General features: G+C 34.9%; 1 protein-coding gene across 1 annotated transcript in view; it reads right to left on the minus strand.

Moving 5' to 3' along the window:
* LOC106871943 (uncharacterized) overlaps positions 1-15000 on the minus strand; it is a 156642-nt gene that overhangs the window by 102956 nt on the left and 38686 nt on the right. The window lies entirely within an intron of this gene.

A 15000-nucleotide genomic window follows, 5' to 3' on the forward strand; every position in this document is an offset into this window, starting at 1 on the left:
TCATTCGTTCTCTCTAATTGTAGATCACTGAGATCACCTCATTCAGATCTCCCTCTCACCATCTCCCTTCCCTCTCTTTCTCACTTTCTCACTCACACACTCTCTCTCTCTCTCGAAATATATATATCTATATATATACATACATACACATATGTATATATATGTATGTATATATATATATATACATATATATATGCATATATATATATATATATATATATATATATATATATATATATATACATGCATATATATATATATATGCACACACACATATATAAATATATATATATACATACATTACATACACATACACACACACACACACACATATATAAATATATATATATACATACATTACATACACATACACACACACACACACATACACACACACACACACACACACACACACACACACACACACACATATATATATACGTACATACACAAATATGGAAGTGTGTTTAGAGACACACACAAGCGTGCGCGGTCACACACAGACACGCACACACACGAACGACCATACACACACATACGCACACGCACGCACACTCACACATCCTTACAGAAATAATCTTTTCATTCTTTTATTGGTTTCACTTATAAGACTACAACGAAGCTGGGCACCACTGCTTTCAACAATTTTAATATACCATATCGACTCCACTATACGTTTTAGTCTGGAACTTATTTCATCGATTTCAATTTATTGATCGGCTAAAATTTACTTTCTTTACCAGCAGATATATATGTATGTGTGTGCATATATATATATATATATATATATATATATATATATATATATATATATATATGCATACATGCAAATATGCATACATATGTACAGGCACAGACACATAGAAGAAGAGAAGAGAGATATTCATGTTTTTATGAAATACATCCCTACACGAGTTTCTTTGAAGAATAGGTTCGTTACGCAAGGATATATACCTTACAGACAGTTTGTGTAATAGATGAAATATTAGCCTTCAGGCAATTCATAGCAGTTCTATAGTTACATTGCTTTTCATAGAATAGTGATTCTGTTGTAATTAAGTTCAGAGTTTATATTCAAATAGGTTGCCTGACCGTAATAACAATGGTGGTAAGTTAAAGAGCTCTTGAAGATGACTCATTGTTTGGACGTTCTGCAGCTGCCATCAGTGTGGTAAGTTCTGATGAACGGCAGGCGATTGGCTATAAATAAAGTAGCTAATTCCTTTGTGACTGTTAAGAATATTGACACAATGAATTTGACGCAATGAATTTGACACAATGAATTTGACGCAATGAATTTGACGCAATGAATTTGACACAACGAATTTGGTATGAGGAAAGTTTCTGCTCGATAGGTGCCATGACTTCTGACACCCGATCACATCACAACACGGGAAAATCTGAGATTGAGGCAGATACAGCTTCCTTGAACGTTTCCCTACCTGAGGATGAGTGTTGGCTTCATCACTTTAACCCAGAGACAAAGAGGCAAACTAAGCTGTGGAATCCTCTCCTCTCACCTGCTCCAAAGAAGACCAAGGTCGTTTCATCTGCAGAGAAGGTAATGCAAAAGGCATTTTGGTATTCAAAAGGCATTGTGTTTATTGACTATCTTCAAAATAGCCACACCGTCAATGAAGAGTACTATATCAGCTTGCTGAGGCAGCTATGAAAGACTATCAAGACTAAACGCCCAGGAAAACTGAAAAAAGGGATCTTGTTTCACTGCTCCAGCAAAGAAGTCCTTGGTTTAAACGGTTGCTGTGCGGGACGTGGTTTTGAACTTATTGATCCCTTTCGTTATCGTCCTGACTTGGCCCCATCTGACAATCATCTGTTCCCAAAATTGAAAAAAAACACGTGACTGGGAACCAATATCGCAGTGATGATTACGTCATATCTGCTGTTGATGACTCTTTTGACTATCAGGATGAAAGATTCTTCACCAAGAAGTGTGTTGAAAAATAAAACCCGATTTGTTCAGTCTATGAACTTTTCAGCCGACCCTCGTACTTTGTTCCAGACGGTTTGCTATGTATCTTGTTGCTCCATTGATAATAGGTATGAAGCCGAAAGTGTATGTAAATACATATGTATGAGTGTGTTTGTTTATATGTATCTATGATTTTGCTTTGGCTTGCTTCTGGGCCACTTGAATTCATAGGTGAGAATTTTAGCGGTGTTGTGCAAGCTGTTATTAATTTTAAATTTCAGCATCAAAATTGCTGACAGCCATTGATTTCCTCATCTAGATGAGATAATGTGTCAGTGATGGCCATACAAGCCTACGAGTTGACGGCCACCATATATATAGATATATATATATATGTATGAATGTGTGTATGTATGCGTGTGAGTGCGCGTACATGTAGGCATGCAAGCCTGCATGTATGTATATATATATATATATATATATATATATATATATATATCTGCTTGTCTGCTTGTTTATCTATCCATCTATCCCTATATCTGTCTGTCTATCTATCTATCCATCTATCTATCGATTTATGTATCCTTTCCTCTCTCTCTCTCTATCTGTCTATATATGTCTATTTGTCTATCTGTCTGTCTATCTTTCTATCTGTCTGTCTGTCTGTCATCTGTATGTCTGTCTAATGATTATAATGGTTGTTCTTTTGAAATAAATATCATTAGCTTGTAAGAAGTCCATACCGAAATCGAGCATAATGTGTATACTTTGGGTCGGAATTTAGACGACCGTCTCTCATTTTCGCTTTTCAGTATATTCACACTGTGATCTCATCCATTGAGAGCAAGCGAATAGCCAGTGGTCTGTCCTTCAGCCGACATACATACTTACGCATGCGCGCGCACGTCAAATGACTGAAGCAAGTAAATGAGCAAAAGAATATACATTTCTTGCTCACACTCTTTTCTCTCCCTCTCCCCCCCTCTCTCTCTCTATATATATATACACACACACGACTGTCTTTCAGTTTCTGTCTTCCAAATCCACTCAACGCTTCGAACGGCACGAGGCCATGGTAGAAGACAGACAATTGCCCAAGGTGCCATTCAGTGGGGCTGAACAGGGAACCTTGACATTATGAAGGGAGAGAGAGCGAAAGAGAGAGAAAGAGAGAGAGAGAGAGAGAGAGAGAGAGAGAGAGAGAGAGAGAGAGAGAGAGAGAGAGAGAGAGAGAGATAAATACATAGATACCAATGTAGACATACAAACTGACAAACAGCCATATATGTCTGATGAATGGGGACTATTTATGTATGCGAATGAAACGTTGTATATTTAGTGCAATCAGTAGAGTGAATGAGAAATCAGAACAAAAAACAAATCAAAATCAAAGAAACATAAAGAAAAAAAAAATGCTTATCGATATCGCGGGCTAGGTCCTCAATCAATGTGATTTGTCATTGGAACCCATTTCAGCTACTATCTAGTATCGATGTGCGGGTATGATAATCAATCTTCGATTATGATTTTATATGGCGCGTAACAGTGGTTATTTGTGATAGATCAGACTCTGCTACGCATATTTACATAGGTACATACTTGTTATATATAATATATATTTGTTAGTGTGCATGTGTATATATACACCTGCATGTATATATATATATATATATATATATATATATATATCTACAAGCACATATATCAAATATTTATGTATATATATATATATATATATATATATATATACAAGCACACAAACATGTAAATATGTATATATATATAAATGTATATGAATCAACTATTTACAAGACGTTTGTATTTCTTATACTATATTATATATATTTACAAACTTATAGCTTCTACTTCATATATCAGCATCGTATAGACGCACACGCACACGCACATATCTCCAATATGATATCTATATTTATTGATGACATAGATAAGTAAATGAATATAAAACTCACACACCTATACCCATACACACACATTGGCAGAATGAGTGATATCGATTTATTGACGTGATATTATTAATTTTTTTGGCTCCTACAAAAACAAATATATATACATATGTTTATACACATACATACAAACAAATACTTATATATATATATATATATATATATATATATATATATATATATATATATATATATATATATATATATATATATATGAGCGTATAGATAAATGTATATCTATATCTACATCTTTCTATCTATCTATCTGTCTGTCTGTCTGTCTGTCTGTCTGTCTGTCTGTCTGTCTGTCTGTATATATATATATATATATATATATATATATATATATGTATATGTATGTATGCATTTTCACGTATATACACACACACATTGACAGACATTTTTTCCTATGTTTCATTGGAATATCTTTCTGTATAGAAATGAATCTCGTCATTCGAAAATGGTCTTGTATGTGTGTTTGTATGTATGTATATTCATATCTATCTATCTATCTACTTATACATATATATGGATATATATTACATATATATATATATATATATATATATATATATATATATATATATATATATATATATACATTGCATACGTGCATATGTATATATATATATATATATATATATATATATATATATATATATATACATACACATATTACATGCATACATATATATGTATATACACACACACACTCATATATATATATATATATATATATATATATATATATATATAAACATACATACTTTAGTTCGAGTGTATATATTTGTTTAGTGAAATGTTTGAGTGTCATGTGAAGAGATAATGTACTGACAAGTGAGATGAAATATTTCTTAATATTAAACCTTCTGAATATCTTACATGAGAGAGAATTTGATACACATTCAGATATACATATAAACAGATATGCTTGAATACATACAAAAATGGGTATAATATACATTTCATGTATACGTACTTCTATATTGTCCTTCACCAACCCCTTGTGAATTTCTTCTTTTCCTACTCCAAACACCCAAGGGACAATAGACGATTTCTCCAAATATAATATCGAAATCAATATCTCTATTTTACTTTTGTGTTGAACTGTTATAAAACTAGATTCAAGATTTCATTAATCTAGGCCAGAAGAACGGTTTCAAGTTTCAGCAGTACCAAATTCACTTCACTCACATGGAAAATCATGAGCCTCAGCACTTTCCGTCAACCCTCTTTGGGAAACTTGTGCATTGCTTTGTCAAAAAACGAAACGAAACAAAAACAACAAGAGTACTCAGAGAGCACAAACCTCCGCCAAGGCAACACCAACGTCCTCTCAACGATTAGCCGGAGGCGATTTTTAAAACGAGAATATCTGAAACATATAATCATGAAAAGTGATATGTTGACTGTTACATTCCAGGTTCAAATTCTGCCGAGGTCGACTTTGCCTTTCATCCTTTCAGGGTCTATAAAATAAGTACTAGCTGAACACTGGGGTCGATCGATCGACTTAAACCCTCCCCCAAACCTGCAGGCCGTGTGCCAAAATCCTGAAACTAATTATTACTTCTCAGAGCCCATAAGTACTAGAATTGATTTGTTCAACTAAAACCTCTTCAAAGGGTCCAATGAGTGAAGCAGTCCAATGAGTGAAGCAAGCAAAAAGATAAAAAATGAAATATAGTATTCAATATGGCCGACATATGAGAGAGAGGAAAGAAGAAAGAGCAACGCAAGAGGAGTCAACTGGATTGAACCCGTGGGTTTTGGAAATAGGAGGATGCTGTGACGTTCAGCACTTTTCAAGAGACTGGTTGGATAAGTGAAACGATTCATACAATTGGGTATAGAAACCCTCCTCTTCTTTTCTCCTTCCCTCTTTCCTTCCTCCCTTCCTCCCTTCTTTCCTTCCCTTCTCTTGGTACATGTTCTCTGTTTAATTGAATTATTCCTGAATATAAATTCAGGCATCTTGTTTACATGGTCTTTTACGTCAGCTTCATTCTTCTTCTTCTTCTTCTTCTTCTTCTTCTTCTTCTTCTTCTTCTTCTTCTTCTTCTTCTTCTTCTTCTTCTTCTTCTTCTTCTTCTTCTTCTTCTTCTTCTTCTTCTTCCTTCTCCTCCTCAATTACAAAAAAAAAAAAATTAGGAAAATATAAAAAAAAAGGAAGAAAGAAGACTTACAACGTTTGCTAGTTATTCTGTTATACATTATACACACCTGATGCACAACGTACATGCCTTAGGCGTGAATATATTTGTATTTGCCAGGCTATTAAATCCCTTCACCCTCCCCTCCTTTTCTTCCAGTAGTAGCAGTCATGGTAACTATCGTACCATCACGCTCAGCTCCATGGAACTCAGGTGTGAATTGGTTTGTACAAAATTTATATGCGCTTTCAGTGCATATATATATATATATATATATATATATATATATATATATATATATATATATACATGCACTCACATACACACACACTCATATTTGCATTTATGTATATATATGTGTATAGTTATATATTTACATATACATATATATGTAGATATGTATATGTAAATATATATGTGTATGTATATACGTATATACAGATACATGTATACAGATATATGTGTATGTATTAATATATATATATATATGTATGTATATATATATGCATATATACAGGCTTATACTCAAACACACAAGCACACACACATTCACACACACGCACACACACGCATACACACACAATTGTGTTGTTTTTCGTGAAAAATAAGCATATATAATACACACCTGTATTGGAAATATGTAGGTTTATATATATATTAAGAGATAAACACATCGAAATATAAAGTGTAAAAAAAAAAAGGTTAAAAAAATGCACTGGATAAGTAAACAGAGACCATGAAAAATATTATTACAAAAAATTGACATTTACTTCGAAGTTTCAATCTTTTCTTTATGAAAAGAAAGTGTGTGTACACATATACATGCGCTTGCGAGGTGTGTATGTGTGTGTGTGTGTGTGTGTGTGTGTGTGTGTGTGTGTGTGTGTGTGTGCATGTGCGTGTGCCTGTAAAAAGGAGAGACGGGGAGAGAGAGAAAGGATATATATATAGAGAGAACAGGTGTAATTTAGGTGAATGGCTGAGATTTGCTTTGTAGTCGCAACGTCGTGGGTTCGATTCCAAGTGTAATTTTCAATAGTCTCGGATCGCCCCATACCCTGTAAGTGCAGGTGGTCAGACGGAAGCTGTGTAGAAGCTTGTCGGGTGGTTTGTACATACCATTCCGAAGTAGCTGTTTTGTCATACACATTATGTTACACTGAATCAGCAGGAATATCCTGTTATGGATACACGAGGCCGTGGAATATTCAGCCACTTGTATATTAATTCGGTTAATCAAACCCACTGAATCCTCATCGCCCAGTGACGGATATTCACCAACGTCACCACATACATATATATATATTTGATGATAATTTAGAAACTTTGAGATCTATAAGGTGAATTATTATAAACTGTGGATCACGAAGTATATAATGCCATACATGAAAGCTTGTTAGAAAAAAAAAGTTCCTTAGGAACAAACAGGGGGGGAAAAGGGGAATAGCGGCTAGCCTTCCTTCAAGATACTTTTCTAAACGATAAAAATAATTCAATACGATAAGAATAATTCAATACATTGTATACGAGGTGCATTTCCAACATATATACAAAACTCCATTCTCCTTCGATGTAGTATCCGCTGACTTCAGTGTACTTGCTGTAGCCTTCGTGAAGTCCCCTTGGTAGTCTTTCAAAGTGAATGTCCCAGGAGCCTTGTCACTACATCTTTCTTCTTACTATCTTCAAAACAACTGTCCCTGAAGTTCTCCTTCAGTTTGGAGATTATCCTCAACTCAAAGGGAGTAAAGTCTGAACTGTGGGGAGTGGAAGGGACAGTTTTGATGCCCGTCTCTGTCAAGTCGTTGGTTACCACGATGGAATTGTGACAAGTAGTGTCTTGTTGGCTATGACAAGCATTGTTAAGCAGATTGTGCTCAAAGTACTGTTACAGCTGTGTCCTTCAATCTGGAATGAAAAGGTGGCAGGTCAGCTTATTAGATGTGTAATAATGACTCACTAAAATTACAATTATCAAGGTCAGTTATAACAGCCTCTCCTTAAAAAAAAGTCTAAAATCAATTGGACTGACTGAACTCGGAACTATGTGATTGAGAAACACACTTCTTACCACACACGCACACACACGCGCGCGCACACACACACACACACACACACACACACACACACACACACACACACACACACACACACACACACACACACACATTTTAGTCTTCTAGTTTCCAATATTAATCTGCAGTTAAGCCAACCTCTGCTTATCTGAAGTTGTTTCGTTAACTCCATTTCTCTTTTGCTAAACTTATCACGCGCCGCCGCCTCTGCTGCCACCGCAACCGCCGATGCTGCCACTACCACCACTACCACCACCACCACCACCACCACCACCATCAACGCACAGCCACTCCAATCGTCACCAACGCCATCATTTAATCAGCATTTACGTTTCCCTGCCAACATTTTTAGATATTTCTATTGCTGAAGTATTATTTTTAGAAAATTTCACTTCTTTCACGGAAGTACTTTACTCTGAAATCAGTCAAATCTCTACTTGCTTGGATATATTCTTAGACTTTTTTTTTCTCGGTTTTCGACAAACATAACTAAAAAAACAAAAAAAAAACAGGTAGACAAACAAACGAAAAAGTAAAAAGGAGACAAAAACTTTGTTTACATGTTTTTATTTCTCTTTAAACTTCCTGTTGCTTCCTACAACCACCGCCCCGTATCTAATAGCAGACAAGTCTCCATCAAATCGTACAGAAACTACCATCTTTAGAAACATAAATAAGAAAAAATAAATAAAAAGAAAGACACATCAGACAACGGCGTCGTTAAATATATAAAATGATGGGATGGTCGTTGCCGGAATAGCAATCGCAACAATATTAACAACAACAACAACAACAACGTTATTTTCAGTTGTTTTGTATTGTGTGTGTGTAATGTTCTTTCACACCTCGTTTCAGGTTAGACAAATATATATATATATATATATATATATATATATATATATATATATATAGATAGATAGATAGATATAGGGCAGGGAATCGTCACTTAGTAATAAAATTAATAATTAACAATTTTGCCAAGTAGTTCAGTATGAAAAAACCTTTATTTATGATTATATATATATATATATATATATAGTAATATCTCACTTTACGAGGGCCTGCTTTACGAGATTCCGGGTTTACAAGTTTCATCATTTGGATAGGCCTTAGAAATTTTTCAAGCACAAGATCCAGATTTTAAACAAAGTGCGAAAGTTTCTACTATCATAACAAATGCTTCTGCGTGTTACTGAGAAATTCATAGAGACTGTTTTTTTTAAAAAAGAAATGTACGGGTCCGTCTACGAGTGCTTGTGAATCGTCGATCGCGTTTACAAGTGACGGTGTGCACGAGTCTAGTGCAAGTGAAAGTAATTCAGAAAACGATAATTATAATAATTATCATATTTTTTCGTTATACATGATCTTGGCATTCTTTTTACTTTACAGTACTAGGCTTACGAAGGCAGTGCTCTAGCATGGTCGCAGTCAAATGACTGAAACAAGTAAAAGAGTAAAAGAGTATATAAATATTATAAGCGCAGGCGTGGCTGTGTGGTAAGAAGCTTGCTACCCAACCACATGGTTTTTGGTTCAGTCCCACTGCATGGCACCTTGGGCAAGTGTTCTCTACTATAGCCTCGAGCCGACCAAAGCCTTGTGTGTATGTATATATATATATATATATATATATATATATATGTGTGTGTGTGTGTATCTTTGTGTCTGTGTCAGTTTCCCCATCACCGTTTGACAACTGGTGTTAGTGTGCTTACGCCCCCGCAACTTAGCGGTTCGTCAAAAGACCCCAATAGAATAAGTACTAGGCTTAAGACATAAGTCCTGGCAGATGTAGGGAACGTATAGAGATCCCTCAATAGCTTGCAAAGGAAAGAGGTAATAGGAACATGAAAAAAAAGTCCTTCTCTTCCTTCTCTTCATCAGCTGTAGCGCCAACACCACCATCCCCCACCACATCACTATTACCATCATCATCAGCAGCAGCAACATCTTCGACATTATTATCATTATTATTATTATTATTATTATTGTTGTTGTTGTTGTTGTTGTCGTTGTTGTTGTTGTTGCTGCAGTAAAAGCATTGTCATACAAATGTAAAATGACAATTGGACTTATTATCAATCAAACTGTCAAATCTAGGTTCGATATCTATCCAAAATAAAGGAACCGAATGAGATCAATATTGATATTATAATAAGATCAATAATAATGATAATAATAATAATAACAATAATAATAATAATAATAAGCAAAGAATTCCAACATCGAAACTAGAAAGTATTGAACTCAGAAGGCAGAGAGAACTAAATATTGAAAAAGATAATTAGTCCGACATTTTTTTCCCCACCAATTCCAAAACTCCCTTTGTTGTTCTGTGATAGTAAAATCAATATTGATCTCGCAGGAGGTAAATTTCCGGTAAGTGGTGCCTGCTCAACGGTTTCGATTTCCGTTTGAAAGCAATATATTTCACTTAGCCTCCTTTAAGAAGACATGATGAATACCACAAAATCCAATCACCATTCCTTATAAATTCACAATCTTTAGCTATAAAAATTTATAGGGAACGGGAGCTGTATTCCTTTCCTTTATAAACGAATCTCTGATAAATAAATATTTAGTGTTTATTCCGCACATAACTTCTGTACAGGTTTCTCCAGGTCCAATGTATTGAAGTGGTTCGTGGCTGCCGCTACCAGGTCAGCTGTATCAGTTTCCACGCCAGGGATTCTTGGTCATTCATGATTGATTCTCGATCGTTTTGTCTTTGATTTTACAATCCAGAAGACTTTATATTATTGAATAGCTCTGGCCTGTTGTTCATATGAAGCTTGCGTTATTTCTAGTGTTTTTCCTTCAGATTGTATTCACTTTTGTCTTTCATTAACTGAGTGACAGAAACATCGTTTACGAGGAAGACATAGGGAGAGAGAGAGGGAGAGAGAGAGAGAGAGAGAGAGGGAGAAGGAGAGAGGAGAAGAGAGAGAGGGGAGAGAAAGAGAGAGAAGACACAGGAGAAAAAGAGAGGGAGAAGATAGCGAGGAAATGATGAAAGAGGGAGGCTAGAGAGAAAATGAGAGAAAAGGAGAAAATTGAATATGGGAGGATAAAGAGGTGAGGATAAAAATGGGAGGATTGAAGGGGAGAATAGAGAGGGAATGAGAGAGAGAGGAGAATAGACAGGAGGATAAAGAAAGGGAGAGGAAGGACAGAAGGGGAGGATAGAATGGAGGGATAGAGAGGTGGAGGAGAGAGTGGGCGAGGATAGACAGGGAGAGGAAGGAGGGAGTACCTCCTATCTCAGATAGAATAGAAAGATATAAGAAATCAATTAAGTGAAATGGTGTAACAGGGAATTGAACTCGCTTTGCTTGGAACTATAGGCAAATATCTTCTACTATATCCCCGGATCATCGACCAAAATCTTGTGAGTGGACTTAGTAGAAACTGAAAGAAGCCCGGTGTTCTCGTCGACATTTACATGTACATCTGCATCGGATTCGGAACCGTACGGTTGTGGAGTATGAAAAGTGAATAGCAATCTGTAGTAGCGCTTTGGCAATAGGATAAGATGGATAGCATTTGATCTATAAACAACTGCTCTCCTTATATTGGTTTAAAATTTTGACACAAGGCCAGCAATCTCGGGGAACATCGACTCCAGTGTTTAACTCGCACTTATTTTATCAGCCTCAGAAGGATGAAAGGCAAAGTCGATTTGTTGTAGCCCATCTTTTATACCAAGACAGACAGAAGACAGACGAAATACCGTTAAGCATTTCGCCCGGCAGGCTAACGATTCTGGAAGCCCTTCGCCTTAAATATTAGTTTCAAATTATGACACAAGGCTAGCACGTCTCGCTTATATTGAAACATTTATGAGATGTAATACGAATGTAAAAACATTGTTTCAAACCCTTGGCGCAAGGCCAGTAATCTTGTGCTCAACTGGTTCTTATTTTATCGACCCTGTAAGGACGAACGGCAAAGTCTACCTCGGTAGGATCTGAACTCAGAACGTGAAGACGGACAAAATGCCGTTCAGAATTTTGCCCGACTCGCTAACAATTCTACTTGCGCCTAAATTTGAAATTATTATTATTATTATTATCATTATTATTATTATCATTATTATTATTATTATTATTATTATTATTATTATTATTATTATTATTATTATTATTATTATTATTATTATTATTATTATTATTATTATTATTATTATTATTATTATTATTATTATTATTATTATTATTATTATTATTATGTTTTAGATTTACTCATTACAATTAGCGTATATAACTTTTTTTTCATCTCATTTTTCCTAAAGCAACTTTAAACGTGTACGACTGTGTTTTAATGAATGTGAATGGAACAGGAACGGATTTTCTGTGGAGTCTAATGTGTCTGGGTGAATATTTTTGGTGAAAGTGCTAGAGTAGCATTAGAAAAGCGGTGAGGAAAACAGTCGAGAATCGGACAAACAAAATGATTTCAGTATTCGGTTTTATACTATTACAGCTGATATCAAGTCCCACATATGCTGAAATGGCTATTCTTTCCTTTGATCTCGATAAAAACGTATTCCAGTTATGGATTAGGCTTATTTAATTGGCTATTCTCCATTTCTATAAATTTCTGGCCGCGTATCAATTTGAGAAATTACTATACGAGAAGTAGATAATTTAGTTTCAAGATAACCTTGTTTAAATTAGTAGGCTTCAAGGAGAAGAGTTCCACATGAAAGAAAATGCTGTTTATTATTCTGTATTTCGCAATATATTCAAATATTGAGGCACTTAATGATGTCATACCATTCATGCATGTACAGCGCGCATTTACAACACATTTATTGGAATAAGAAATAATACGTATATGTAGTATAGAACGTAAGCATGGCTGCATATTTGTGTCTGTGTATGTGTTGTTTTTTTTTATGACTTCCTCACGTATAGTTTACCTGACGAGCCTCAACACACCTTCTGTCTAGCTACAATTTCTTTCGTAATACAAGGTGCGGCAGAAATACCTCCCACATTTGAAAGGGTGGTAAAAGGAAAAAGAAACAGCATTTATGAAAAATTAATTCTGCTGTTGTTTAAACAAAGGGTTACAGTTTTTGTTCATTAGCTAAATGAAAACGTCATTGGCATTTGCATGAGTTCATTAGCAACACATAGGTGAAAGTTTAAAATGTAGGAGGCATTTCTGCCGCACCCTGTATTTGGGCCAACCCAGGAGGCGAGATAGTAAAATCGTTAGCACGCCGGGCAAAAATGATTACCGGTGGGGTTTTTTCGCTCGTCATTACGTTCTGCGTTCAAATCCCGCAGAGATCAGCTAAGCACTGAGGTCGATGTAATCGATTCATCCTTTCCCCCAAGATTGCTGACCTTATGCAAAAATTTGAAACCAATTTTCGAGTCGACTCATGTGGCGAGCTGACAAAATCGTTAGCACGCCGGGTAAAATGCTTAGCAGTTCTTCGTCCGTTTTTACGTTCTGAGTTCAAATTCTGCCGAGGTCGACTTTGCCTTTAATTTTTTTTTTTTTCTGTGTCGATAAAACAAATACTACTTGATTGCCGGAGCTCGATATAATCGACTTGCTCACTCATCTGAAACTCATGGTCTTGTGCCAAAATTTGAAACCGTTTGAATAATTCTGCCAGTCATTCTGTTATTTAACTGGTCGGTAACGCTTTCGCGTGAGGTATATATATATATGTAACAGGGTACTAGATAGTACACGTACTATCTACTACCCTGATTATAAATTAATAATTTTACCTTTTTGTTATTTCATGCTTGCTAGCCACTTATATTATTTTTTTATTAATAATAATATCTTTATATATATTTATATATATATATATATATATATATATATATATATATATATATATATATATATATATATATATATATATATATATATATATATATGCATGTGAGACTATTCATTGAGTTTCACGACAGCGTTCTAATATAATTGGTTATTCTTCTGATCTCATTTATACACATTTATTCAACATCATAGCGATATTAGTTTCAAAATTGAATTCACTACAGACCGCATATCTTGACACGACGACATCAATAACGACGGAGGAAGTGTCGGTGGCGGGGTCGGGGTATTACCCAAGGTAGACGATATCAGAAGAGCTTCAAAACGAATCGAAATTATAAAGTACATTATACTAGGAATTATGAACTCAATAATGAGTTATGTAATTGATATAAAATGCTTGAAATACTTTGGAGGTATGATGTGGTAGTAAAAACGTAGTACAATGCATTCATATAAAATATATCACTGAATATATCACAAAATACTAGAAATTACTGTGATACGACAGTCACACATCCAGTATGAAAGAATTCTAATGGAGTGTCCCCGTGTTTGTGTGCGTATATATATATGTATGTATGTATGAATCTATATACATATATATGTATATAATAATAATAATAATAATAATAATAATAATAATAATAATAATAATAATAATAATAATAATAATAATGATAATAATAATAATAATAATGTCGTATATGCCAACAACAAAATGAGACCATCGATCATGTCTCCATGTGCAGTCTGCTTGCGCCTACAGAGTATCTCAACAGGCATGATAGAGCTGCACAATATATTCAGTGGGTAATATGCAAAAACCTGGACTTGCCCCATGATAAAAACTGGTGGGAACACAAACCACCCCCAGTACTTGAAAATGATCACATTGCACTCCTCAGGAACTTCACCATTCAAACTGACAGAAAGATAGACGCAAATAGGCCAGACATCATACTGAAAGACTTCAGACAAAAATCATGCCTCCTCATTGATATGACTGTCCCAATCGATATAAACGTATCTGTTAAGACCTACCAAAAACTGAGCAAATATAA

This window comes from Octopus bimaculoides, chromosome 21 (assembly GCF_046866305.1).
Source record: "Octopus bimaculoides isolate indiv1 chromosome 21, ASM4686630v1, whole genome shotgun sequence".
NCBI lineage: Eukaryota > Metazoa > Mollusca > Cephalopoda > Octopoda > Octopodidae > Octopus > Octopus bimaculoides.